Genomic DNA, 16,242 nt, shown 5'->3' with positions numbered 1-16,242 from the left:
GCCTTTGAACTGTGGTGTTGGAGAAGACTCTTGAGAGTCCCTTGGACTGCAAGGAGATCCAACCAGTCCGTTCTGAAGGAGATCAGCCCTGGGATTTCTTTGGAAGGAATGATGCTAAAGCTGAAACTCCAGTACTTTGGCCACCTCATGCAAAGAGTTGACTCATTGGAAAAGACTCTGATGCTGGGAGGGATTGGGGGCAGGAGGAGAAGGGGACGCCAGAGGATGAGATGGCTGGATGGCATCACTGACTCGATGGACGTGAGTCTGGGTGAACTCCGGGAGTTGGTGATGGACAGGGAGGCCTGGCGTGCTGCGATTCATGGGGTCGCAAAGAGTCGGACATGACTGAGCGACTGAACTGAACTGAACTGAAACAGATCAGACTGACTTGTTTCTGATCTTTGGCAATTACAGCCTACATCTGTTGAGATCACCTCCTTGTGTGCACTGAAGCGTTTTTAACAGCTGTATATTTTATGGAATACAGAATCATTATATTCTATAAGTCAGTTTTACAAGGAGTTACCCAGTATTCCTCAAGAAGAAGATATATATATTAGTAAAATAAATGAATATAAGAGGCCTCTCTCATATTCCTAGTGCCCTCTGTGTCAACAATTTTCTGGTTTTTCATCTCTCTTCAATACCTTCCATGTAAAATGTAAGAAATTGAGGTGTTGAAAAATCCAATTAATTCACACATAATGATCTCATTACAGAATGCCTGTGAATAGATTTAAACTTCAGCAATGTGTGTGCCATTCTGCACTGCACGTTGTGTTCTCTTCGCCTTCCTCCCCCACACAGTATTTTAGGTGCTATTATTGATAGACAGCGACATTTGGAAGAAACTAATGTGATTACAGAAGGCTTTTGTTTGTGTATATTAACCTGCAAAGTCAGCTCAACTAACACATTACTAATAGACAAGGTTTTAGTAGGATTAAAGTAGATGATCCCACCGAACAGGAGTGACGAAAGGTCCAACAGTAAAGGAAAAAAGCCAGTAAGGTCATTTGATGCAACCAGGGTGACTGTTGGAGAGTAAATGGTGATTCTGTGGGACCCCCGAAGGAAGTAGAACCTTTGGGCACAGGCTGAAGTCCTCCACTGGTTGAAGGATGGCTGAGGTATTAACCACTTGTCCTTCCTTTGCTGGGCTTGAAGGCCCTGAGACAGTAAAACGCTGGCAAGACTCAGAGAAACTTGCAAAAATTGAGAGGTTCGGTTGAAATCAGTTTTGAAGCATGAGGATGATAAGGGCATCTACTGCAAAAATCCATAAAATAAAAATTTTACATCTCTGAGAGATTACATCAGACAGCGACACTTTGCCCACCCCCCACCCCATCTCACACTCTTAAATACAGACAGGCACTGCAGAAAGCTCCAGTCAGATTTCCATGGTTGCCAATCTCTTCACACAACTGTATTTTAAAAGTTCACCACAATAAACTCCTGATTCCTTGCAATTAAGTAAAATGTGGGTTATAGCACCTACCCACACATGAGTGTTTGTCAGATGCTCAGAAATGTCCTTGAAAAAAATTAAGATCCCTGTGCCCGTTGAATCAGAATTTCTGGGACTGGGCCAAGAATCTGTTTTTAACCTTAGATTTAATTTGAAAGAGAATTTAAAGGTCAGTCATGTGTTAGATCTAAGAGTGTCAGTGGGGTTCTGGTTTGGGCTGGGGGGGCTGGGCTACTGACAGGCGTGAGGTGGAACTGCCCAACACCATTCAGTCCACACTGAAGCATCTAATCTTCAGGACAGACCCATCTTCTTACTTTTTATTCTCTTTAAAACACACACACACAAGTCAATGGCCATTTTATTGCCAAATTTCTGTCTAACTCCAACTCCTCAGTTTCTTTGCACTGCTTTTCCAGCTCTCTGCTTTTCTTCTCCAGTCTTTAAACACTGATGTATTCCTCAGAGTTCTTTCCCTAGACCATTATTACTCTTAAGCTATATATTTAAGTGACCTCACAGTTTTAATGACCACAGACTCATGACGCTCCAGTGGTATGCTCTCCCAAGCTTCATATGCTGCGACACGCCTAACAGACATCCTCACCTGGATGTCAAAAAGAACCTCAGACATCAAAGTGACTACTTAATGACAACACCAAGTACCTAGTCAACCATGCCAGAAAAGTTGAAATCACTTCGATTCCCCCTCCCATCCAATCACCAAGTCACTAAAAACGGCTTCCTCTTCTTGTTCATCCCTTACACAACTGCCTAGTTTTAGCTGCCATATTTTCTCTCTACAAAGCCTAACCCCTTGCATCAATGAGATGCAAGGTCATGGAGCCCACTCCTGCCTTGCCCTTTCATAATTCAAACTTTGGAAGCTTGTTCACAGACCATTAACACAGGACCACGTAGATTAAAGCCAAAATTATCACCTAAGATACAAATTTTAAGTTAGGCAGAGCCATAAAACTAAGGATACAGCTTCAAACTTTTTTCATACTAACTGCCACCCACTTCTTTCTATCCATTTATTATCAAAAATTTATTAATAAACACTCTGGGCTGGACTTTAGTGGTGCAATTATGAGTAAGACACAGTTACTGCCCTTGGTTGGTTTAGTCACTAAGTCATGTCCAACTCTTGCAACCCAATGGACTGGGGCCTGCCAGGCTCCTCTGCCCATGGGATTCTCCAGGCAAGAATACTGGAGTGGGTTGCCATTTCCTTCTCCAGGGGATCTTCCTAGCCCAGGGAGCGAACCCAGGTTTAAGGAGACAGTAAAATCAAATAGGCAATTACAATATACAGTGTGATATGTGTTAAAAGGGACAGTACAGGTGCTGTGAGAGTCCATGAGGGAAGAAGGTGGAGGAGAGGACAGAGAAGGAAGGAGTGTGTGAAAGGAGGAGAGGGACCATCAGCACCAAGTTTAGTCTCGAGGGCACAGAAACGGGCCAGAAAAGCCATGAAGGAAGATAAAAGTCCTAGGAGTTCAAAAGTTAGATGATGCTTTTTGGGAAACTGAGGCAGGTGAGAAATAATCAGCATCCCAGCTAAGATGGAGAGACAAAAGTAAATGGATTAGAAATGAAAAACAGGCACGATTTTATTTAGTGACTGATTATAAATGGAGGTTGAGGAAAGGAGTCAAGGATGGCTCCTCATGGCTACAGCAACCTGATAAAGAGTGGCACCTTTTAGTGAGACAGCGACAAAAGCAGGTGGGCTGTTAGTATGGAGCAGGGGAAAAGATAAGTTCAGTTTTAAGAAATGCCGCATCCAAGTCTGGCCAAGAGAAACAAGAGGAAAGGAACAAGACAGTTGCAACAGAAATTCAACGAGGATGAAGTTTTCTGGACAGAGATTATGATGTCTTTTTCCAGAATTTTCACGAGTATATACTGCATATCTTACTATTATAATCAGAAAAAATGCACATAAAAGTAAAGAGCAATCACACACTTTACCCAAGGCCATATAAAGAATTTTTTCCAGGGGACTTCCCTGGCTGTCCAATGGCTAGGACTCTGTGTTCTCACTTCTGGGGGCTGGGGTTCAATCCATGGTCAGGGAACTAAGATCCAACAAGCCACGCTGTGCAGCAGAAAAAAAAAAATGAGTCCAGTTAGTGATGGAGATCCCTGGGTGCTCTGCTGAGAGGACCTGCAGCAGATGAACAGAAGAGAGTCAGAAATTCATGGAGTGAATGGCAGGTGAAAAAGTGAATGTTTGCAACTCTCTCATGAAGTCTGGCTGTAAATGATCTTTGTACACAACTGTTACCTTAAGTCCTTTCCAGGAATAAAGTGAGATATAACAATGAATCAATTAAAACTTGAACAACTTTCCTCCTCCAGTAAAGGCCAAAATCTTTCTTTCAAGTAATTCCAGTATTCTTTATCAATTCAATTTCTGATTTCAGCTCAAAAAAGCTGGAAAAAACTCTAACCCAAACATACTGTACAATCTGAAAATGAAGCCACGGAAGAGTATTTAACTTTGCTTGGAGGGGGGCGGGGCGAGGAATGCCTAGACAAATGTTAGAGTCTAAAGAATCACACTAACTAGTCTACAGAGAAGCGAACTTGATCAATGAGGAAATCAAATGGCAATATTGGAGTAGAGTGAGGAAAAGAACGAGATTTCTCTTAGTGCTAAGAGGCTTAGTGCTAAAAGGAAGCCTGACATCAAAGGCCTGTTTTCTAACTTGTCGCTTTTAGTTTGTGGCCTTGCCTACCTAATCTGGTTGGAAGATAGGGCGTTTCCTGTTTCTTTCTACTTATTAAAGTTTCAGGAATGCTAATTCCAAAGAGGAGTCATTTATCAGTATAATAGGAGCTACTCTTTATTTACAAAAGACTAGAGGAATAAAAAAGTATGTTTTCCTTTAGAGGATGAAAAAAAGTAGACAGTAAGTAAATCACTGTTCTTTAAAAATGTAAATGCTTCCAGAGAACATCTTATTATGATGGCCTTCTTCACTGGACCATTACAGAAAGAATAGCTGCTTCAGCAAAGTACTAAAATGGCTTTTGAAGCCCACAGGTAGATAGTAGTAGAATTAAGATCAGAATTAGATAAGTCTCTTAGATATATATATTTTTTGCTACAAAAATTAAAAACCTAGGTTCAATTATGACACAAAATTAAATAATCTGACAGCATCTATTCAAAGAGCTTCTATCTTTCAAATTGGGATCAGTTTTTCTTAAGTGCCACATAAAACTTCTACTCAGAACAGTGATAATTTAAGCAGATGTGTCATAAGAAGCCACACTAACCTACAAGTATGTAGAACTGCTTCTATGGCTAAGAAGCAGAAAAAAATGCCAAGATCAGGAGGGTGTGAATACAGGCAGAGACATAAAAATAGACTCCCACTAACCTCTAAGCCTTGACTGAATGCATCCAACTCTCAGTGTATCTTAACAACAAACAGAACAAACTCTAACACAGAAAAGACCATATTTCTCAAACTGAGTGCCAAAATATTTGGGACTGGCTTTTTTTCAGGAGGGTGTTCACTCCTTTTTTTAAAAGTAATACTGTCTAGAGTCATTTCATGGGAACTTTGAACTTCTCTTGGAAGGACTGGATGGTTACTAGTGTATAATTTAATGGAAAAATCTTTTATTGTCTTTTAATATTATACTTATTTTTCCTAATTCCAGTATTTCTTAAAGAAAACAAAGGAAGACTTCTATTTTTTTACATAGAAAATTGTTCCTTCTTTGAATGTGCTAGTGCTTTTTTAAAACTCTGAAACCAATCATTCTTTCATACATATTTTATGTGAATTTATATTTTTAAGGCAATAGCAATTTTTTACATCATTTGCATATGTAGTATATTCAAAGAAATAATCAGAGCTTTAACATGTGTCCTATTTTGATTAAAATGTAACTTGGACATAAGGATGTCATCTTCTTTAGGGAATAAATGTTAGAGAGTCAAAGGCCAGTCATGAACACAGTTTAAAAACCCATTAGTAGCCAAATAACATTTCATAGGAAAATAAATCAGAACAGCAACTAATTCTCAAGTGTAAATGCAGCGCCCACACTGTGCCTGTCTGCCAGTGTACTCACACCACTCCATCCTGAGCCTCAGTCTTGAGCCGAGCAACCTAACAGCCCACTGGGCACAGGTTGGCCCGATAACACTGTTATAAGCAACTCAATTTTATTTTTAATTTTTATTAAAGTACAGCTGATCTACAATGTTGCTTTAGTTCTACTGTATAGCAAAGTATACCAGTTAGACATACACATGTATCTACTCTTTTTTAGGTTCTTTTCCCATTTTGGTCATTACAGAGTATTAAGAAGAGGTTCCTGTGTTATATAGTAAGTCCTTATTAACTATCTATTTCTATATACTAAACCACTAAATTTAAAAATGGTTTATCCCTCAGGAAGGAGGGAAAAGGTAAAAATTCAGGATAACAAACACTAAAGCATCAAGCAAAATAGTTTGCTTCCATTATCGATGAAGACAAATGTAAGATTCTTGTCAGCAATCCTGGGTGGAGGTGAAAGCAGGGAGGGGATGACTTGACCTCCAGTGTTTATCAAAGAAAGCCACCTAGACCTCAGTCCTGCCCAGCTGTTTAGTCCTCCTTCTACCACATCCCGGATAATTCGTTGAATCAAGACTGCAGTAGCAGTCTTCACTGGGTGCTCAAGGTTTAAGAATTACCACATGTAAAGAAATGAAGTTTATGATCAATAGAAAACAGAGAAAGTTGCTTTGTGGCCGTTATTGGAGCTTATCACAGCCGGTTTAAATATTGAAGTGAAAAATGAGTATTTTTCCAAAGGGAAATGTGAGAAATCTACACTACAGAAAGCCAATTGTTAGGCACTGAGGAGACCAAATTGTTATGTTACGACAAAAATCACATACTGGGTTTTATGTAGTTGTGCTTTTGAACTGTGGTGTTGGAGAAGACTCTTCAGAGTCCCTTGGACTGCAAGGAGATCCAACCAGTCCATTCTGAAGGAGATCAGCCCTGGGATTTCTTTGAAAGGAATGATGTTAAAGCGGAAACTCCAGTACTTTGACCACCTCATGGGAAGAGTTGACTCATTGGAAAAGACTCTGATGCTGGGAAGGATTGGGGGCAGGAGGAGAAGGGGACGACAGAGGATGAGATGGCTGGATGGCATCGCTGACTCGATGGACGTGAGTCTGAGTGAACTCCGGGAGTTGGTGATGGACAGGGAGGCCTGGCGTGCTGCGATTCATGGGGTCGCAAAGAGTCGGACACGACTGAGCGATTGATCTGATCTGATCTGGTAACACATCTCATATAAAACTTTTCTTTGAGTACACAAAGTAATCATGTTTACATTTAGCTACCTTCCAAAGGCCTGGAAGTAGCTAATGATCAACCAAACAGTATCAGGGTAACTTTTAATCCTACTAGCCAACACTAAAGGTGGGCAGAGGAGAGAAGAGAAAAAAATATATTATTACAGAAAATCTAAACTAAGAAACTCCAGTACTCTTGCCTGGAAAATCCTATGGATGGAGGAGCCTGGCAGGCTGCAGTCCATGGGGTCGCGAAGAGTTGGACACAACTGAGCGACTTCACTTTCACTTTTCACTTGCATGCATTGGAGAAGGCAATGGCAACCCACTCCAGTGCTCTTGCCTGGAAAATCCCATGGGCAGAGGAGCCTGGTAGGCTGCAGTCCATGGGGTCTCAAAGAGTCAGACACGACTGAGCAACTTCCCTTTCACTTTTCACTTTCATGCACTGGAGAAGGAAATGGCAACCCACTCCAGTGTTCTTGCCTGGAGAATCCCAGGGACGGGGAGCCTGATGGGCTGTCGCCTATGGGGTCACACAGAGTCGGACACGACTGAAGCGACCTAGCAGCAGCAGCAATAGGCAGAAATCACGAGCAGATCTTGTTTAGTGAAAGAAGCTCCATTATTTTCTATATACCAAAGGCAGCCAGCAAAAATAACATTGTGCTGTGAAATTTTTAAACCTGGCTACTCTCTATGCAAAAGTACTTTCTTTGACCTTCCTCAAAAAGCAGCTTCGGACCTGTTCACACAACTGGGCAAAGGACAAGTTTATATAGAATTCGACCTAGGGAACTCTGTGGATATAATTTCACTAAGATGTAAGCCCCCAAGGACAGGGACCCTTGTCTACCTGGTATACCACTACTGCCCTAGAATTTTACTGAAAAAATGTTCGTTGGATTTGAATGATGTGTTCTACATTATACAGCCTGAATCTGGAAACCAGAGAGAGGATGTAACATCCGTCCCTACTGCACAGGCACCGCAACTGGATGGCCATAGCCTGCTGGATTCAACACGATACTAGCGGCAAGAAGAATGTGTGGCAAGTGTCTCAGAAAACAAAACTGCTATTTGTTAAAACGATTTATTATACTATTATTTTCTAAAGCATTACCTAAAAATTAACTTACTAAAGATCCATCTGGAATACTATTGAAAAAATCAGGTTTTTTCCCCCACTGCACATATATATGAAGAATAAATTCAATTACACTTATCAGCTATGATTAGAAAGGGAATTCAAATTCAGCTCACCTGAGGAGCACTGAGCTTGACAAGATGTGAAGAGAGTAAAGAAGATAGTCAGTAAGAATGTATTAGTTCTCTAATGTATTAGTTATCTGGTCACTTTTAGACTCACTGAAGAAAGTCACTCCTATTAACCCCACCACAGATACTGTCATTAACTTCTCTGTGAGCTGCTCCGACCACTAGGCCTGAGATTGATCAATCACTCTCCAGTTCACCAGTTTCAGCTTCTTGCTTTAAATGAAATACCAAAGACGTGACCGGGTTTTTCTAAACAAATTAATTCTTTCCATAAACAAACAAAAATACTCATATAATACATATTAACAGGAATATCTGGAAGGTCATCAAAGATATCAAGTGGGCCCCACAACCCAGTGAATAATACTCAAATGTAAAAATGCAGGTTAAGAAATAGGACTTACTGTAAACTACAAAACTCAACAATATCATATCACCTTCCAAGTCTCCCTTCTACAAGTTTACCAAAAAAAAAAAAAAAAAAAAAAGCACAATTTTGAAACTAAGGTCTTCAGTAAGTTATCCCACAGTTAACTACACTAAGCAGACATATTTTTGACCCAGAAATGATTTTTAATCAATCATATTTTTTTGCCCAGAAATGACTTTTTTAATTAATTGTATAAGCTCATTAAAAGAAATGACTTATATAAGCAAATAAGACTTTAAAACAGCAATTAATAATATACAAGTAGGCAAGTACACACTAATTACAAGGCATATTTATCCCTGATAATTATTTCTTGCTAGGAAATAACCACCAGTAAGCAATCTAAGACAATTTCATAAGCTGATGAACTAGGTGGGTCTGAAGTCATCCTGAAGTAATCAGCTACCCTACACAGCATATAGAACATCTCAACACCAAATCATGTACTATATTTAATCACTGCTACAAAGTCAGAGAAAGAGAATATTAATTCAAAATAAAATATTTAATTCATTAAATGCATTAAGTAAAATTTTATTTCCTGACAGGTTTTGATTCAAAATAAACAGAAGGAATGATAGATATCATGATTTTCCAAATTTTACTGAATTAATGGATCTAGGCAATGATTATCAGTAGCTGCTAACATCACGAAACTGAAATACAACCAGACATTACATACTCCTGATGGGGGAAAAAAGACACTTAAAAAAAATTCAGTTCTATTCTTTAGCACTGGTCTCAGAGGAAATACAGGAGACAGAAAAAGTTAATATATATGTGTGCATGTATGTATGTAATTTTAAGTCCTCATCCCTTAGATATACATCCTAAAAACTTTTAAGCTTAAATGATATGTTTTCAAAACAACATGGGAGAAGGAATTCCTTGGTGGTCTGGTGGTTAAGACTTTGACTTCCAATGCAGGGGGTGCAGAGCCAAAAAAATAACACAAACACAGAAGCAATATTATAACAAATTCAATAAAGACTTTTAAAATGGTCCACATTAAAAAAAAAAAAAGGTGGAGAAGTGGTTTAGAGTACAGATAAAGCAAGATTGGCAATTAGATGAAAAATTATTGAAATTATTGCTATTGAGCAATAGCAAAGTGGGGTTTATCATTCTATTATTTCTGTATTTGTTCAGTTCAGTCACTCAGTCATCTGACTCTTTGCAACCCCATGGACTGCAGCACACCAGGCTTCCCTGTCCATCACTAACTCCTGGAGCTTACTCAAACTCATGTCCGTTGAGTCAGTGATGCCATCCAACCATCTCTGTATTTGTTACCTAACTAAATATTCTCAGAATTACTGGTTTTTTAAAAGGAGAAATAAATAAATGGAAGCATCTGAAAACGATGGATGGATAAGTCCAGAAATGTCCATTATGCACACACAGTTGAACTGCATACCCTCTGATTTAGAGGGAGAAAACTGGAATTCACAGGTTCCCTGGTTAGGGAGCTCTGCAGGGATTATTGTTAAGTCCGGCCCAGATAAGCCCCAGGCTGTTTGATGCAGTACTCCTTCCGGGTTCAGACCCCGGGCACCAACCAACAGAAGTTCTTCACGCCCTTTACTGAAAACTGAACAGGAAATAAACCAGAAGGCACAAAAAAGATAAGACAAGAGAGACAAACACACAGGCAGTCAAAAGAGAACTGAAAGACAACAGTGGTCAAGACCAAGCAACTCATTTCTCAAACGAATATGGCTTCCAGGCCCTCATTCTGTAACCTAAATGTGCAGCTTAATGCCTGAATCTGCCTCGCAAAAAATGCTCTTAACTTTCACAACTTTAAAGAAAAATATAAACATTTAAATAAATACATATGAAATTTTGCTATTTAAAGATATCTTATTGCAAATTCTCTTCTAACAACAGTCACCCTCTACATTCACTCATGGGGAAGGGGGAAATTATATTATTAATATTAAAATATTAATATTATTAATAATGTAACCATTGATATTTACTGAGTACTTAAGCTGTAAACTATGGAGTTTGATTATGTATGTATATGTATTAATTTCATCTTCAGGACAATTTTATGAGATACATAAAATTACTATTATTATTTATTATTTCCATTTCACAAATGTGGAAGCTAACCGTGTGGAAGCTGACCAACTAAGTATAACAAATACTAAATGCTAGGTCATTTTTTTGGGGGGGCGCTTTGCCACGTGGCATGTGAGGATCTTAGTTCTCTGACCAGGGATCAAACCTGTGCCCTCTGCAGTGGAAGCACAAAGCCCTAACCTCTGGGCTGCCAGGGAACTCCTGCTGGGTCATTTTTAAAATGTGCTTCATAATATTTTATATGAGGCCATGTATGTGTATATACACATATATTTATATAACAATTAGTAAAACAATCAAATGATTTGTCTACAAGTCACTAAATGGTCTGTACAGAGGTTCCTAATTACAAGTACAGTATATTTACAACTGTCACAGACAACAGTCACTTTAAGTTCATTTTAATAGAAATGTTTCTCTTGCCCAGGAAAGAATCAAAGACCCAAAGATAACTGAACATACACAGATCCAAGCTGAACAAAAAGCCAAAGAAAAAGCATTACATACCATCAACTCCTTAACAGTATATCCCTGTCTGAAATTTTATAAATCCCTCATTGGGTCAAGTACAGATCACTTTACACAAAGGAATTCCAAGAAAAATGCCAGAATTCTTCTACAGTAGCATCCTCGTCTCCCACATCTTCATCAATCTGGACTCCAAATACAGGGGGAAATAATGTTAAGGAACTCCTTTGAATGAAAACACCTGCCCTTAGGGGTTGTACCAGATCATTAATGGATCCATCTAACTTGCTAGGTGGGACACTCAGTTTGACAAGGCAACCTCCCCACTCAGGGGACTATTTCATAATCTCAGAAATAAGCCCCAAATTCCACCTTACCTCCCACAAGAAAAGTTGTGCCACATGATCTCCTTGTTTCTCTACAAAGCCTCAACATCTTCTCAGTCATCTAAGGTTGAAAACTCAGCACAGTGATTCTCAAATTTCTTGGAACCTGGATCCTTTTCAGAATCTGAGAAAAGGTCTGAGTTCTCTGCCCCAGAAAAGTGCCAGAATATCCACAAAAACAATTTTGGACAGAATTTTGGGGAAATCTCAGGGCTTATGATTAAATAGCTGCTCCTTTGGTTCCTCCTCCTCCTTTGCCTTCACCTTCACAGTAGCCATCTGACCTTTCTTCCCCACTTGTCAATATCTTTATCACTCTTTAACCACAGGAACTACTGAAACGGAACTGGGTCCCTCCCTGCCTAGGTCTCATCCTCAGCGCCAGCCCTACCCATCAACGTTACTATAAGCCTTGTCTGAATTCTCAGAATACTCTCCTGGGTCACTTACCGTGACTACCTTGTCTTCATCTCCCCTACTACACTGTAAAGCTCCTGAAAGGTAAGAATAATCTTACTCCTTTCTGTATCTCTTATAGAGCATGCAGCAAAGTGCCCTGCACATGGCAAGCGTTTTCACAAGCATGAATGTCAAGCCTGAGGACTTAAAAGAAGCCAGCTGATCCTGGAACATTAGGAGTGTCTGACTAATCAATGCTTGGGCAGCCCAGGAAGTTGATGCAACTAAGCAGCTCCACCCATCATTTCCTGATCTAGCGCCCTGCTCTCTCAGAGATGGGAGGTGTGTGATGTGGAGACTCAGAGGCTCTCCAGCCCATGGTCAGTTTTCTGCAAAACAAAAAGCACTTGGGCTTGAGCAGCAGCATTTTTCCAGCGCTCTAGTTACCTAAGACATTCCTATGCAGTATCAGCTTTTAAAGAAAATCCTGCTCACCAGCCATGCACACACATTTCCACATACTGTCACTTTAGCTACAATAAAAACTTCCATGTTACTAAGAACCTCCAGAACAGAACAATCTAGATATGCAGGTATTCAGCTATGAGTTAGGCAACCTCTGTCTCATTTTCAAAGCCCCAGCCGCATCCTTTAAATACTAAAATATATAGATTCTAAGTTTCGGTAAGAAACACTGTGAAGTCTCCACATGATTCTTTAGGATATTAAACACAGCTATCCTAAAGACATGTTTACTTATAGATTAAAAAAAAAACAATATCAGTGTTAACAAAACTGATGATAAACAGGCTCCTGCACATCCAAACTAGAAAGAGGACACAAAGAAAATTTTTAAACTTCCATCTGTAAGGTATATAAAAGCATAAACTATGTCCTATTATAATGTTTTGGTTATTCTGTGTATATATATTATATACGTAACTTACACAGAAAGTATATATATTATATATATATTACATATATATATTATACACATAACTTACACAGAAATATAAGTATATATATTATATATGTAACTTACACAAAGTATATAATATATATATATTATATACATAACTTACACAGAAATATATATAACTTGCACTAAAAAAACACCATAATGATTTAATTACTTCAGTAGAAAGCCCTAACTTCCCTGGTTCTAAATTAATTATATAAAGTATGCAGAATTCACACCCAGAACCGTGAGGTACTTCAATTATTAACAAAACAACCACAAAGGAAAACCTGATCAGATTTCAGTGCTGGGTTAAATAGATGCAAAACTACAGATACCAAACAGCAAAGCCAAACAAAACTCTCTCCCCTAAATTTTTATTAACAAGCTTATTCCTCTGTCCTATTGCCCAATCTTATATACAAGATTATTAGTACAATAACATAACAGTAATCCTAATTCACAAACTGCTAGAATTTGTGACTCATGGGTATAATTCTTGCTTTCCATCCTCAAAGCAGGATCCTCAAAGTAGGATCCTCAAAGCAGGATCCTACTCGCTAGGCAAGACGGCCCTGTAGCTAACAAACCAGTCCATTGGAAAAAGAAAACAAACATCTTTCCTAAACGTAACTGCACCTGAGCTGCAAGGAATGTTTTGTATCTACAAAGCACTTTCATAAAGATCTCACTTAGCCCTCTTTCTGTTCCTCAGCTTATTTGCAAGTTGGGGCCTTTGTGCCAGCTGCTCCTTTCTCCCCAATCTCTGCATGCCTACCTATCCCCTTGAGGTCCTCACGTCACCACAAACTTCATATTCCTCCGTGTTTTTGTAGTTAACAGCCTGCAACCACTGTGCCAAAAAGGAGATAAAAGCCCAGAAACTGAAACCTGCTCAAGATCACAGTAGTGATGTAGTCATTATTTCAGGGGTCAACATCTTCTGATACGCTAAAAATTTAAAACATCGTATTTTAAGTTATAAAAGATTTAAATAAATAAAGAGGCTCACCAAGTTCTCTTTATGAAAACATTCTTCAATATGTTTTACTTCAGGAACTGACACTCAGTCCCATCTTGTATTAAACATCTTGTATTAAACTTCCCTCCCAGTTTTAAGACAATCGAAAAAAGCTCTGTATCCAAAACATCTTCTACAGTGATTAGCAAAGAATTAAAAATTTCCCAGGAACAAACCAAAAGCTAACATGCGTCACCTGGGAGAGATGACAGTGCTAAGACCAGGTTCAAATATAAGTAGACACTTTGGTGGTGGTGGTTTAGCCGCTAAGCTGTGTGCAACTCTTGCAACCCCACGGACTGTAGCCTGCCAAGCTCCTCTGTCCGTGGGATTCTCTAGGCAACAACTAGAGTGAGTTGCCATTTCCTTCTCCAGGGGGATCTTCTCGACCCAGGGATCGAACCCGGGTCTCCTGCATTGCAGGCAGACTCTTTACCGACTGAGCTACAAGGGAAGAGAGTAGACACTTTAAAATCAGCCTATTCAGGACTTCCCTGGTGGTCCAGCGCTTAGTAATCGGCCTGCCAATGCAGGGGGACACGGGTTTGATTCCTGGTGTGGGAAGATTCCACGTGCCGAGAGGCAACTAAGCCCACACACCTAGAGCCCGTGCTCTGCAGCAAGAGAAGCCACCGCAGTGAGAAGACCTCGCACCACAACCAAGAGTGGCCGCTAGAGAAAGCCTGTGTGCAGCAACAAACACCCAGCGCAGCCGGAAATAAATAAAAAGTCAACACTTCGTTTTCTTTAAAAAAAAAAAAAAACAAACCCTCTATTCAGTGTTGCACACAACACTGAATGTCATCATGGAGGATAATATTCACTCTAATTCTTACTTTTACTGAGAGGAATGTTTATGTGAGAAAAATATTAAAACACTAATGCATGATTAAATAGAATATTCTTCAGTTCCTGAATTCGCTTGGAAAATAATTATTTAATACCTACAGATATGCCCCCATGTTTGAAACTCTAATTCAAAATGAAAGCCAAATAATGTTAACAAAGGTTTAAACAGCAGTTCAAATGGAGAAAAAGTAGTGTGTGAGTAACCACATCTTTAAAACCTGACAAACACAAAAGAATCTCAGACTGAATGTCAGCATTTGTACTGCATGTGTCGATTTAGCTTCCAAACTTTATTCAAAGTAACATCAAAACAATACTGAAGTATTGTATACATCATGCACCTATTTTCTCTTGATAGTTGTGTAAATCGAGAAGCATACAAAGTTTACTAGTTTTGTTCATATATATTTAATTACATTACAATGTAAAAAAATTTTCAATTCTACTCATACTGAAGGGCCTCAATAAATTTCTTCCTTTGGATGGTATTCATACGTTCTTCAAATTTACAAGATACTGCTCCCAAGACCAGAAGTTATACAGTGAAAAAGAGGATGATAGCAGCATAGGAAAAACTATTAATATATTTGTAAGTATATACCACAGTGATTTGATTAAAACTACAAAAAAGGCTGGCCCATCATCCAGACGGGCAACGCTGGTGATGCACTCAAACTGCTACTTTCTAGAGGGGCATAAAGAGAGAAGGCCCCTTAACTTTGAGGATTTTCACCAATCCTAAACCTAAAAAATTCACCTTTGGTGAATTTTCTTCCATTTCACAAGTACGGAACCATTTCCAGTCTCTAATTTGAATGTTCAATTATTTCTGGGCTTCCCTGGTAACCCAGTGGATAAGAATCCACCTACCAATGCAGGGGACACAGGTTTGATCCCTGATCCAGGAAGATTCCCGTGCCAAGGAGCAACTAAGCCCATGTGCCACAACGACAAAGACTCGCTCTAGAGCCCAGGAGCTGAAACGACTGAAGCTGGAGCACCCTACAGCCTGTGTCCTGCACCAGAAGAAGCCACCGCCATAAGCAGCCCACGCACCTCAAGGAAGAGAAGCCCCGCTGGCCACAATTAGAGAAAGCCCGTGCAAAGCAACAAAGACCCAGCAGAGCCAAAAAGAAATACAATCATTTTTTAAAGGGTAATTATTTCTCCTTCTATTCAAATATTACAGTTTGAAAGCTAAGTTACAGAACAGATCTTTCAATAATTCACTATTACTGAGCATATATTGAGCTTGTACCAGGAAATCTTCCAGAAGTTGCAGGTATAACACAGGGCAAGTACAAAAATCCTCATTCTCATCAAACCTGGGTTCTAGGTGGGCGACATGAATAAAATACATATGATACATAAAGGTAAATATGGAGGGAAATGGAAGCGAGAGGTATATGCATCTTGCACTATGATATATTCAGGCATAAAAAAAGTGAAGTCGCTCAGTCGTGTCCGACTCTTTGCAACCCCGTGGACTGTAGCCTACCAGGCTCCTCCCTCCATGGGATTCTCCCTCCATGGGATTCTCCAGGCAAGAATACTGGAGTGGGTTGCCA

At 39.4% G+C, this 16,242-nt stretch overlaps 1 protein-coding gene across 5 annotated transcripts in view; it reads right to left on the bottom strand.

The window, feature by feature from the left end:
* Positions 1 to 16,242, bottom strand: part of FBXO34 (F-box protein 34) — an 81,544-nt gene that overhangs the window by 8,378 nt on the left and 56,924 nt on the right. The window contains exon 2 of one of the 5 annotated variants that reach the window (XM_055538134.1): positions 3,452 to 3,578. The exons of the other annotated variants lie outside the window; for them this stretch is intronic. The gene's annotated coding sequence lies outside the window, so the exon portion shown is untranslated. The remainder of the gene's footprint in view (positions 1 to 3,451; positions 3,579 to 16,242) is intronic. 5 annotated transcript variants of the gene reach the window in all.

Source organism: Bubalus kerabau, chromosome 10 (genome assembly GCF_029407905.1).
Source record: "Bubalus kerabau isolate K-KA32 ecotype Philippines breed swamp buffalo chromosome 10, PCC_UOA_SB_1v2, whole genome shotgun sequence".
Lineage (NCBI taxonomy): Eukaryota > Metazoa > Chordata > Mammalia > Artiodactyla > Bovidae > Bubalus > Bubalus kerabau.
The sequence above is the reverse complement of the archived record's forward strand: the minus strand, read 5'-3'. Positions and strand labels throughout refer to the sequence as shown.